This window comes from Rattus rattus, chromosome 4 (genome assembly GCF_011064425.1).
Source record: "Rattus rattus isolate New Zealand chromosome 4, Rrattus_CSIRO_v1, whole genome shotgun sequence".
NCBI lineage: Eukaryota > Metazoa > Chordata > Mammalia > Rodentia > Muridae > Rattus > Rattus rattus.
The window spans coordinates 106,475,144-106,489,519 of record NC_046157.1 but is presented as its reverse complement, the minus strand read 5'-3'; the positions used below and the strand labels follow the sequence as shown (position 1 = coordinate 106,489,519).

Sequence of the window (14,376 nt, the reverse complement as noted above, 5' to 3'; positions counted from 1 at the left end):
ATCAACAAGATAGATAAACTCTTAGCCAGAGTAACTACAGGGCACAGAGACAGTATCCAAACTAACAAAATCTGAAATGAAAAGGCAGACATAATGACAAAACTGAGGAAATTCATAAAAATATCAGATCCTACTATAAAAGCCCATACTAAACAAAACTGGAAAATTTGTATGAAATGGACAATTTTCTAGATGAATATCAGATAACAATGTTAAATCAGGATCAGATAAAGCATCTAAACTGTCCCAAAAACCCTACAGAAATAAAACAGTCATTAAAAGTCTCCCAAACAAAAAAGTCCAGGCCCAGAAGGGTTTAGTGGAGAATTCTATCATACCTTCTAGAAAACCTAATACTAGTACTGTCCAAGCTATTCCACAAAATAGAAACAGAAGGAACACTACCCAATTCCTTCTATGAAGCCACAATTACACTTAAACCTAAAGCACACACAGACCCAACAAAGAAAGAGAACTTCAGTCCAATTTCCCTTGTGAATATTGATGCAAAGATACTCAATGAAATTCTCACAAACAGAATCCAAGAACACATCAAAATAGTCATACATCATGATCATGTAGGCTTCATCCCAGAGAGGCAGGGATGGTTCAATATATGAAAATCTATCAACATAATCCACCACATGAACAAACGGAAAGAAAAAAACATGATAATTTCATTAGATGCTGAAAAAGCACTTGACAATATTCTATACCCTGTAATGTTAAACAATGCATACACACACACACACACACACACACACACACACACACACACACACACACACACACACACACACACACAACAAACCAGTAGCCAACCTCAAAGTGAATGGAGAGAAACTTGAATCAACCCCACTAAAGTCAGGGACTAGACAAGGCTGCCCACTTTGTCCATATCGATTCAATATAGTACTTTAAATTCTAGCTACAGGAATTAGACAACAAAAGGAGGTCAAAGGGAGACAAATTGGAAAGGAAGAAACAAAAATATCACTATTTGGAGATGATATGATAGTATACTTAATTGATGCCAATAATTCCACTGGAGAACTCTTAAACCTGATAAATAACTTCAGCAAAGGGACTGGAAATAAAATTAAATCAAACAAATGAGTAGCCTTCCTTTACTCAAAGAATTAACATGATGGGAAAGAAATTAGGGAAATAACACCATTCATAATAACCACAAATAATATAAAACACCTCAATGTGACTTCAACCAAGCAAGTATAAGATCTATATGACAAGAACTTCAAGTGTCTGAAGAAAGAAATTGAAGAAGATCTCAGAAAATGGAAAGAGCTCCCATGCTCATGGGTTGGCAAGATTAATATTGGAAAAATGGCCATCTTGCCAAAAACAATCTACAGATTCAGTGCAATCCCCATCAAAATTTCAACTCAATTCTTCATAGAGTTAGAGAGGAATTTGTAAATTCACCTGAAACACACACACACACACACACACACACACACACACACACACACACACACACACACACACACACACACACAAAGAAAACCCAGGATAGCGAAAACTATTTTCAACAGTAAAAGAACATCTGGAGGAATCACCATCCCTGACCTCATGCTGTACTACAGAGCAATAGTGATAAAAACTGCAAAGTATTGGTACAGTGATAGACAGGTATATCAATGGAATAGAATTACACTTGATCTTAGCCAAAAGGCCGAGAAGCGATAATGGAATAGAATTAAATCCCTAGAAATGAAACCACATAACTGTGGACTCTAAATCTTTGACAGAGTCTAAAACTGTCTAGTGGAAAAAGACAGCATTTTCAACAAATGGTGCTGGTTCAACTGGCAGTCAGCATGTAGAAAATGCAAATTGATCCATTCTTATCTCTTTGTACAATGCTCAAGTCCAAGTGGATCAAGGACTCAATATAAAACCAGATACATTGAAGCTAATGGAAGAAAAAGTGGGGAAGAGTCTCAATCACATGAGCGCTGGGGAAATTTTCCTGAACAGAACACCAATGGCTTATGCTCTAAGATCAAGAATCGACAAATGGGATCTCATAAAATTGCAAAGCTTCTGTAAGACAAAGGACACTGTCATTAGGACAAAACAGGAACCAACAGATTGGGAAAAGATCTTTACCAACAGTACATCTGAGAAGGGACTAATATCTAATATATACAAAGAAATCAACAAGGTAGACTATAGAGAATCAAATAATCCTATTAAAAATCTGGTATAGAGCTAAAAAGAAAATTTTCAACTGAGGAATATTGAATAGCTGAGAAATACCTAAAGAAATATCCAAGTCCTTAGTCATCAGGGAAATGCTAATTAAAATGACCCTGAGATTTCACCTCTCACCAATCAGAATGGCTAAGATTAAAATCTCAGGTGACAGCAGATGCTGGTGAGGATGGGGAGAAAGAGGAACACTCCTCCATTGTTGGTGGGATTGCAGACAACCACTTTGGAAATCAGTCTGGTGATTCCTCAGAAAATTGGACATAGTACTACCTCAGGACCCACCTATACCACTCCTGGGCACATACCCAAAAGATGCTCCAACATGTAATAAGGACACATGCTCTACTGTGTTCACAGCAGCCATATTTATAATACCCAGGAACTGAAAAAAAAAACAGATATTCTTCAATAGAGGACTGAATAAAGAAATGTGGTGCATTTACACAGTGGAGCACTACTCAGCTATTAAAAGCAATGACTTCTTGAAATTGGCAAGCAAATGGATGGAACTAAAAAATATCCTGAGTGAGGTAACTCAGTCACAGAAGAACTGGTATGTAGTCACTGATAAATGGATATTAGGCCTAGAGCTTGGAAAATCCAAAATACAATTCATGGACCACATGAAACTCAAGGTGAAGGAAGACCAAATAGTGGATGCTTCAGTCCTACTTATAAGTGGAAACAAAATAATCAAGGGAAATAGAAGGTGGGAAGGGCTTGGGAGGAATTGAGGAGGGGGAGGGAGGAGAGGGGCAGAATCAGGTATGGAAGGAGATGTGAGGGACATGCAGAGGGTCAGGAAATTGATCAGAGGTGTGCAGCGATAGGGGGTGGGGAACTGGAAATAGTAACCAGAAAGTTGCAGATGCTAGGAAAGCAAAAGCCTCCCAGGACCCCATAGGTATGATATTAGCAGAAATACCACACAATGTGGAGAGAGAACCTGTCAAGAGAATATCCAGAGGTTAGGCATGGTCCCCAGGTTGATGAATGGGGCTACCCACCCATTTCCAAAATTTTAACTGAGAATTGCTCCGCTCTAAATTATATAGAGACAAAGAGTGGAGCAGAGATGAAAGGAAAGACCATCCAGAGGCTACCCCACCTGAGGATCCAGCCTACAAGCAGGCACCAAACCCAGACACTATTGTTGATGCCAAGAAGTGCTTGCTGACAGGAGCCCGATACAGCTGTCTCCTGAGAGGCTCTGCCAGAGCATGACCAATACAGATGCAGATGCTGGAAGTCAACCATCCATCGGACTGATCACAAGGACCCCAATGGAGGAGTTAGGGAAAGGACTGTAAGATCTGAAGGGGCTTTATTTCACATATATCAATGGGAGGGGCGGCCCTTGGCCCTGTGAAGGCTTGATGCCCCAGAGTAGAGGAATGCTAGGGCAGTGAGGCAGGAGTGGGTGGTGGGTGGGGTGAGGGTTGATGGGAGAGGGGTTTTGTAGAGGGGAAACTGGGGAAGGGAAAACATTTGAAATGCAAATAAATAAAATATCCATTTTAAAACAATTAAAAAGTAATAAAAATCATTTAAATAAAAAAGGATAAAAATCATTTGAACTCTTGTTTTCATGGTACTGAACATGTTTATGTGCATATGTACATATAGACATGCATAGAGAGAAGTGTTTTACTTATTGAAACCTTTAGTCTTTAAAAACAATGTGGATTTTATACTGTCAAGAAAATTTATGAATAAACATCACAGTCACCAGCAATATTACCATTGACAATATTTTCAATACTGATAATATGTTATTTGACTAATGTATTATTCATGGAAAAAGTTACATTTCTTATTTCTCTCAGAGAATAAATTTCATTGTGTGGAAGTGTTGTAATCTTAATCTTTGTGTAAATATGCCGAGTAACTCTCTCTCTACCTTATCCAATCCGTAGAAGATCCAGAGTTCTTTATAATAATACTACATGATTTCAGAATAAAAATACTACAACTATAGTGGTAGCTGCCGAGGTGAAACTTAAAGTGATTTAAGTTTGTGTTGATGCTCCACTCCCAGCACTAATTTTAAGGAATATTTTATGTTACACGCATGAGGAAGGAAATGCCTAAAATGAATCTTTGAGTTTATTTTTAATTTTTTTATTTACAAACTGTTGCCCCCTCCCTGTTCTCCCTCACTGAGTTCCCCCATCCCTTTCCCCTTATTATCTGAGAACATGCCCCCTTGGTGTCTCCCCGCTCTGAGGCATCAAGTCTTTACAGGATTAGGCATGGGCAATCCCTGACACTATTACTGATGGGCTTGCAGATAGGAGCCTAGCTTAGCTGTCCTCTGAGAGGCTCTACCAGCAGCTGACTGAGACAGACGGAGATACTCATAGTCAAGCATTGGACTGAGGGTGCGTCCTGTATGGAAGAGTTAGGGGAGAAATTGAAGGAAGTGAAAGGGATGGCAACCTCATAGGAAGACCAACAGTGTCAATTAACCTACACCCCCTGGGAGCTCCCAGAGACTAAGCCACCCATTAAAGAGCATAACCAGGCTGGTCTAAGACACCCAGCATATATATATATATATATATATATATATATATATATATATATATATGGTTTCACAGCTGACCACTGTGAATTAGAAATATAACCTTCACTGTAACATATTAATTCAATTATAAAAATTACATTAATATTGTTTCAAACTTGTGCTTGTCCTTCTATATTTATTCCCTGTAATTATAATTATTTCGGTACATCTGAAACAGGCTTAAAATCTATATAAATAGACATAAAATCATAACACAGTTCACTACTGTGCTTTTTCTTTCTTTCCTTTCAAGTTCAGTTGGAAAAGATAACACCCTCCTAGGAGGAACTGAAAGTAAAGGCTATCTATTCCTGTTTCTTATGCTTGAAGGTGACTTGACTGAGAGGATGGATCAATTTTCATTTGCCATTTTCCCTGTGGCCATGGACAGAAGCTACAGGATGAAAAGTGGGCTGGGGACTTAGATGTGAAACTGAAGTCAGACATAGCTAAACCATACTGTCGTGAGTTAGTCACCTTAATCCTCCCTTTTCTGCTTACAGTGTCAAAGGCAGTGATAAAAAAATTAAGATTTTCTTGTAGCAGGCAGACAGGGACCTCTGTGACACAATCTTCCTTTTCTTCCTGATTCTTTCACAAATATCATCATCCTTGGTTTGTATAAGGAAAAAAATTATATATCATATATTTGTCATCGCACAATTCCTCAGTCACATGATACCTTCCATGCACAAAGAGCGAAAGGAACCTGTCTGATTATGTTTATCACTAAATATGCGACATTATCTCTTTAAAGAGTAAGTATTGGATTGGCTCATCATCCTACCTGCTACCTCTATTGCTGTGAGAACCTACCTTGAAGCATATTAAAGTCTAATTAATCTGCACGTGTGAAATTTATTTTATGCTAATGAACAAGAATAAAAGAAAGACAGAGATAATGAATCAGTACAGTGTGTTAGTTAAAACGAGTAACATCTGTCATCTTAACTGTACTGAGCTCTTGTTTTATGAAAGAGCATAATTAAAATAATAATCTTTATCAGATTTCCCTTGACAATGAGTCTTAAATATTGTGAGTTAGACATATTTACATCAAATTAGTAAGAGAAAAAAATAACTATAACCACATTCTATGTAGACAAAGATTTGATAATGATCATTTGCTTCCGTCTCAGTGTGTGTCCTAAAACTTCTTTCTACGGTCTGAGACCAATGAATGATGTCATCAAATGAGCTCTGTGCTTGAAAATGATAAAGACAAAACTCATTGATTGTGCCAAGTATCACCCCCTCCTCCAAATTAATACACCTATCCATAGTGGCAGCATGGCATCTTGTTGAAGTGGCAAATGATTGTCAAGGTTAACAGTGTTTAAGTTTTTGATATCTCAGACTATTAGTAAGAGTGAAGAAATAAACAAGGGCTTAATCTACTTAAGGGATTTGCTTGCAGCGTGAGAAATTATGCCTTGAGAATGCAAGCAGAAATGCAAAGCAGAAATACATTGTATTAAGTTGTCACTGTGAACAGTAATTCATACTTTTAAATGGCTCCTGAGAGCTATGTGTTTCTTACCTACAGGAATTAAGAAAGAGTTTGAAGTTTCTGGAGTTGGTCTTGAATGCATTAGTAGTCTATCTGAGATGTAAGTGTATTCTAAGTTTGGCTAAATACCTGCGGTTTTCAAAGACCAAGTTGTGAATATTCATTAGGCCACTTCTGTGCTCAACTAGGGGTGTGAAGGATAACAAAATTCCATGTTAATTCGGAAGCACTTTATCAGAAAGGCACTGCTTAATGCTGGGAAGACAGGAGCATCTAGGAAACAGCACAAGCTGGGCTAAATAAGCAAGATCAGGTTTCAGGCTGCCTGTGGCTGGCAGACTAGGAAACATGAGGAACCATGACGACAAAACGGTTAGAATGGTCCATTTGCTCATTGCACACAGGTGCACTGAGCATCTGCTAAGAGAAATTGTCACTAGACACCTACTGATGTAATAGAGCTGAAGATGAGGGGATATTATCTTAAAGATCTTCAAGCCTGCTACGCTAACCTTAGTCTCATTAGAAGCACCAGCTAATGAAAATGTAAGGTGTCCGTAGATAAAGTTCCCTCACCACTTAAGAACAGATAAGCGCCGAAATCAAGGTCTTTCTGTTTTAGGGTCTCACATTGTTTTACAATATCTACTTACTAACACTGGCAAGTGCAGTTTTGCCATAATGGCTAGAATGTGATATGATATGGATCAAAACCCATGGCTCTTAACACAGGACTAGGCTGAGCGGTAGACGCTTGCATAACATACGTTACGTCTTTGTTCAAACTTCATTCTTGCCGTAAAAACAGAAACAAAACACGAAAGAAAGAGTCACAATGACTTAGCTCCTGTATCTGTTTCATTAAGTGTAGAAAGTAAGAACAATCAACAGACCCACGAGTGTACTAATAGCTGCAATTCATAGGCTTTGGCTGGTCAGATACACCAAATTATAGAGGTTCGTGATACAGTGTTGCCACTCCTTTATATGACTAGAATGAACTACAGAAGTTCAGTCTGGTATGAAGGTTAGTGAAGCGTATTATACCAGAGACACTGGTGTCATTAATCTAAACCGATCCCTGCTATTTCTTCCTTTCTGGTAGGGCTCGCTCACGCGACATGATTTTCTCAGGAAGCAGAGGTAGCCCTTAAATGTTCTGCCATATTTCCTTGGTCAGGCAAAATCGTTTCATTTCTAACATGCTACAAGGGAGGAGGTGGCCTGGCTGCACTTTTGATAACAACAATAGTTAATACAGATGCATTATACAGTGTATTTGTAAACTAGGGTTGTATTTTAGTGTTTCATGTATTTATCGGGACAATAAATCAAAAGTGTGTATATTGGAAACAAGCACCCCAGGGCTTTTTACATGCTTCGCGCATTCAATCACTTTATTTTCCTTAGTAAAATACTACTATACTCTGCTCAGTGGGTGAGCAAAACGATTTCTAGGACACTGCTATGCAAACTAAAATATAGAGTAAAACGTTCCTTTGTAGGACTTTGCACCAGGCTATCAGAAAGCATCAAGATCGCCAGGGTCTTTTCTACTTTTCGTGAGGTGATTCAGGAAGCCTGGGGCTGTTATTGTAATTTGGCTTACTGAGCAGCATTCTCAGAGGGTAGGAATGCAGTCATCGCCTGACCAAAATGGTGCGGCTCCTGCAAATCATCGGGCTCTTGTTTCGACACCACAGTTCTTCAGTATCCAATGAGACTTCTGCTTTACTTTCTTAACTCTCTTATGCTTGCTCGGAAGGTTACAGTCATTTCAATCTCTTGATCTCTTGACACCAAGTTTTGTTACTTTCTCCAGTTCTAAGAATTCTTCTTTTCCAGATACTTAAATAGTTCCTATCTTCATTTCTTGAGATACAACTTTCCGAATGAATTTATTTGATCCTATTATTTAAAATCACATTCTGTTCCTTACACCTTAATTACTATTACCTGTTTTATTCTTCTCTATTTCATAATGAAGAGCATCTGGATAGAATCCCAAAATACTTTCTATCAATTTAAAATGTTTGACTATGGCTTGACATTTGGCTTAGGAGGTAAGGGCATGTAGGGTTTTTACCTGGAATCTTCTCTTAACCAATCTCAGCACCCAAGCTGGGTTTCTCACAACCTCCTGAAAGTCCTGCTTTAAGATATCTAAGTGATAGATATCATCCCCTGGCCCCTAGAAGGGCTTCACACATAAATACCCCACAGAAAAGCATTTAGACAATTTAAAATAATTAAAATAAATCTTTAACAGAATAAAAATAATGTTTTACTCTGTATAACCGCTAGGGTAATTCGAGTTGCATAAATGAATAGGGTTTGTTCTCATTGATTCATTTCTACATCCCTTTGGTTATCTGTCAACAATATATCACAGATTTATGTATATGCATAGGAGCTCATTTCTTATACAATAATTATGAATCTGATTGGTGGTTTGTTTTTTTTTTTTTTTTTGAGTACCAATATGTTTCATACTGAGAATAAGAAAGTTATTTAGAACTAGAACTGGTAAACGCTGATATTCTTTTGAAAAGACAAGAGAACCAGAATCAGCAGTGAGGGTACAATGACCCCTATAAAGCATATGCCTGAGAAGTGTGACCTACCTGTGTAGCTAATGGGATCACTACTCATACTCTACGATAATCTTATAAATCCTCATTAATAAAAAGAAAAGATGGGAAGATGGCAGGGTACTAAATATTGTTTTATAATTACTTCCCACCGTTACCTATCAAGCTAGTAAAAATTTAATTTATCAATAACATACATGTCAAAATAGTTAAGTCACACTCACTTATATAGAACCTATATCTACCTCCTAGATGCATACAGGTGTCAGACAATATTTATTTAAATTCATTAATACCATGCCCATATGTCTTTTTCATATATTAAAATAGAATAGTTTGACATGGGTTTTAATCCCCAAACCAGCACAAAAAAACAAAAAACAAAACAAACAAACAAAAAACAAAAAACAAAAAAAACCCCAAAAAACAAAACAAACAAACAAACAAAAAACAAAAACAAAACAAAGATTTAGCTGCATTCTTTAGCTGCCATCAAACACTTGGTGAATGTCTTCCTTGGCTCTGTGTTTTTCTTTTCATTTTTTTTTTACTACTAATTAATTTGTCCATATATGTCGATATGTCATCCTTAGTTTAAAATTCTTTCCACAGGCCCTGTTTACTGAGCATTTATCAGTTCTGCATCCAACGGAGAGCAGCAGATCATTAGGGAATTCCTGGGAAGACAACTGTGACTTATATAAGTTATGTATAATAGTCCTTCCTGTCCTGGCATCCTCGTTGCCTGGAGAGCGAGAGTTAATGTTTGAGATAATAGTCAAGAATATAGCAAAACAGAGATTCCTCGATCTCATTACTAGTTTACACAAACCTTTTTTCCCCTTAATTTCAGATTAGATGATCACCCATGGAATTAGAACCTTTCATTATTCAAAAGAATTATGTCAAATCCTCTTTTGCTTCAATATTAGTATTTCCTAATTTACTTGCCATTAGACATCCAAGAGTGCTTCTTTGTGGTATGCTATTAAAAATGATAAACTGACAAGTGTAATCAGCAAAGTCTTTATATGCGTCAACACTGTTATAATTAATTATATGTCTATTATCTCTCTAATATCATATCATCTATCTATATATATCCTCACTTACTTGTCACTTATCTTTTCCCAATCTATATTTTTACTCAAAATTTCTCAACACTTCCTCATCTAAGCTTTCCTAGGAGTTAGCACAACATATATTTTCCAAAATTACTCTCCTGTTTATTAATGTTATTGTAATGTGATACACTACCAACCTAGTTTGTAATATTGTCTACTCCTATTCCTGTTATGATAAGTAACATCACGTGACTTTATGCTTTTTAGTGGAGGTATAGTATGTATAAACTTGTGATGGCTATTCCTTGTTGTCAAACTGACTACATCAGGGATGAACTAAATCCAGAAATGGAGAGCACACCTGTGATCCAGATCTTGAGGATGGAAGACACAGGCTTCTGACCAGCATCTTGACATGGAGATGTTGAGGCATAGAGACCATGAAAAGCTTAGACCCAGGCAAGGTTGTTAACCCTTTAACCGTAGGAGACTGAGGCAAACAGATCTCTGAGTTCAAGGTCAACCTGAGACAAAGCAAATTCCAGACCCAGGCATGGTGGTACACATCTTTAATCTGAGGTGCACCTTCTGATGGAGACCCACACGAGGACATTGGAAGAAGGAAAATTCTCTCTTCTTTAACTGTTTGCAACTTACTTGCTAGCTGATCCATTGGAACCTACTTCTTCAGGATTCCAGCTTATACAGGTGAAACAACTAGCCTCATGAACTAAGCAACTACTAGACTTTTAGACTTCCTATTCACAGCTGCCCATTGTTGGGTTAGTTGGACTATAGACTGTAAGTCATTATAATAAATTACCTTACTATATAGAGACATTCCATAAGCTCTACGACTGTAAAGAACCAGGACTATAACAAAATTCTTGTGATGAATTAATAAATAAAAATTTAGGGGGATGTCAGTAACATGCTTGGAATGCAACCTTTAGCAAGATGAGGTCATCTTGAATACCCAGCACACACAATAATGCTTAGCTCTTAATAATTCTCTATATTGTGTGTTCAACATGATACTTTATATGAAGTCAGTTTCTTGTTATCATTATTGCCTTGGTTCGTATGGTATTTGAAAAGGTTTCACCATATAACCCAGGCTTTGTTACAACACACAATTCTCATGCATAAGGCTTTGAGTATAGAAATATGAGTGTGTATCAGCTTCAACAACTAAAGACTTGACTCTATTTGTTTAGCATCCTGAACAAAATTCTAAAATATTCTCATTTTATAGAATAGCATATTCTTAAAATTACCTTTAATAGAGCCTAAGAAAAAATGAGTTAACTTCACATAAGATCCTATTTATTGCAATTGCTACTTTATCTTACACTCTTAGTAGCTACAGACAGGTAACTATTGGTGTTCATTTTACACAAATCTAACAGAAAACATTTCATATAGTCAATGATAAAAAAGTTCATTTATGTTACTATTATATTATAATACATCTAGAATTAAAAAAGTATTTATTTCACATACATATTAGTGTAATAGTTAAAAATGATCCATTCAGGGTAATGGTGGTATGAGACAAATAAATACATATGCAATTAGGGATTACAAACATTGAAGATGAACATTTGTGTGTATGTTTGAACAGTAAAATATACCACAGTCATAAGAAATTTTCTAACCAAAAATGAATAAGGATTTCTCTGTGCTGAAGTTCTTAGGAACAATTACAGAAATCATAAAAGCTGTGCTGGTATGCAGTGAAACAGCTGTTGTTTCTAAGGAATAATTGCAGCATTTCAATCTTTCTCCCAAGAAAATAAATCCAGGTGAGCAAACCCCTTCACAAACACAGAAGTGACATGAAAGATTCAAGACAACTTGGCTCCTCCCCAAAAGTGACTAACTCCACAGTAAAGACCAATAGTATGAGTTAATCAATATTGAAGGCAAGGTATATAACTGTTGTGAGTGCACTCATATAAAGCCAAGTCATCAACATGAACTCAGAAATGAATTCAAAGAGGGTAAAATAACATTTTGAACTAATTCAGAGCCTAAACAAAACTTTAAATGAAATATAGAAAGCACAACAATGTTTGAAGGGAAAATTTCAGTAAGTCTAATTAAAATCTCAGTTGAAAGACTCACCAAGAGAATGGATTGTGTATAAAACAGAATACCAGAGCTAGAAGACAAGGCAGGGGAACTGAATCATTCACATAAAGTCAGTGATAATTTATTTTCGAAATATAAAGAGAATCTGTGAGTTTTTGAATCACCATAAAAAAAAAAATCAAACCTACGAACCACAAGCACAGAAGAAAAAGAGAACAAGAATTTCATGCCAAAAGGAAGGAAAGTGTGTTCAAAAAAAAAAAAAAAAACCAATCACAGAAAGAAATTGCCACAAACAAGAGAGAGTGATACAAATCCAGACAAGAGCATAAAAACAAACAAACAAAAAATAGAAAGCACCACAAAAGAAACTGCAAAGAATAAGAAAGTAATTTTTGGAGCCATGTGGTCGCCATAGGGCTGGGGAGAGCCAGTATCTCTTAGAGAGTAAGTGGGACTTCTGTTTGAGGAAACACATATTCAGGATCTCAAAGCAGAATGAGTACCTTGACTAATCTTACCTGCTAAGAGGAAATCTGGTTAAGTTATTTGTGTAGCTAAGGTGTTTTTGGCCCAGGCAACATCTGACCAGTAAATGTCACCCAGGCCTTGATGTGGTAGAAAGGATTAAGGGAGGAATGCATGTTCTTCCTGGCATGGGAAGCGCCACCTGCTTGATTCTGAACCCCATACAACTTCATTTGATCAACACCCAAATGGTGGACAATGCATTGAGTAGCAAGAAGCTCCTGACATGTTCTCTATTGGAATGAAGAAAGGCATGAGGCTTCCTACATATGTGCCCCTCCCTTAGATTGCCATGCCCAATGCCTAAAAGGTAAATAGGTCCCTCTGCCCTATGCTGTCACTTGATGAACAGTGTTATGCTAGGCTCAAAACAATACTCCAAGCGAACAAGGACAATAAACACTGAAACAGTGAGGTAAAATCAACCCTCAACGCAGTTCTCAGGACAGGTCATAGTCACAGAGCAAAGCTATTCCTGACAAGTCATTTGGTTGCTTTTCCACATTGTGTTTTCCACAAGTCATTATAAAGGGCTTGGTAAGGACAAAGATGAGTAAATTCAGGGAGGTTCCTTTTTTTTAAAAAGCAAAACTGGGACATATCCTATGTTTATGACTTTGTTCCCACAGATGTCACTTCTGGAGGGCCTTTACCCATTCTAAATGCCAATCTATTTCTTCTGTGTGCTCTGGAAAGTTCTCTCTATTGCAACCTGGATGTGGTGTCTTTCAATGTCCTGTTCCTCTGTTCTGCCTTCTTCATGCCTTTTGAGTTTTCTAGGAGAAAAAAAAATAGAAAACTTGGCCTGAGGTCTTACAGGCCACAGAAGTTCTTAAGTGAATTCAGAAGAGAATATAAACCAGCAGGATTAAGTTTAGTTCTCACAGTCAGTCTCTAGGATGCAATTCCTTGACATGCAACACACTATCACCATTCCTCCTAATATCTCCACATGTGAGACAAGAGTAGCCCTTGAATTAGTTCCCAGAGAGTCAGAGGAGATAACTTCCTACTGTCCATGTCATTCTACAAGGTGTGGTCCCTACAGCTCACACCTGCACAGCCTGTTTAACCTTCAGATAGAGGTTACCATAGCTTAACTCAAGATGCAGTCTAGCAGAAGTGAGGAGAAATCATCTGCAGAGCCTATGTGCTATTTGCCCAGAAACTGACTCACAGGAGGGTAGAGGACATTGAGACACTCTGAGGTCTGTAGATGGACAAGAGAAGAGATGGAGTCCACCTGAACATTGTCATCAAGATGTGACTGTGGGGCATGGGATTTCCCATAAGGGGTTGAGATGGACTACTTGGTAGTGAGGTAGCAAAACCCAGGTGATAGAGACTATGGTCTAGAAAAAAATGATATGCCTTTGGTGAAAGTAGACTGCCCCAAAGCAAAGCTCAGATGTGAAAAGCAATGCTGTGTTGAACTCCCTTTTTGCTCTGTCCAGCAATTTTCTCCTAAGCTTGCCCATTCCTGGGGCTATAGAGATGATCCATTTCTGATGGCAATTGGCTGTGGACAACACCTCATGAGAGTTAAGGAGAGAAGCTCCACAGATATCTAAACTCCAGAACAATAATATGGAATGTGATGTCCATTGACCATCAAATGTATATCTCACCAGATGAATGGAATATGTGAGTCAGTGTCTAGGCAAATACCCTATGTATACTACCCGCTGGCGATTTTCTCACTTCTGACAAACTGCATTTGGGTTAAGCTGAGGCCAACCCCTGTCCAAAAGCTTGATATGTAAAAAATGTAGGAGTCCCATGTGACAG

The 14,376-nt window shown here is 37.6% G+C and overlaps 1 pseudogene; it reads right to left on the bottom strand.

Annotated features, from left to right (window-relative positions):
* Positions 1-1,548: 1,548 nt before the first annotated feature.
* Positions 1,549-1,705, bottom strand: LOC116899949 (annotated as a pseudogene).
* Positions 1,706-14,376: the final 12,671 nt, after the last annotated feature.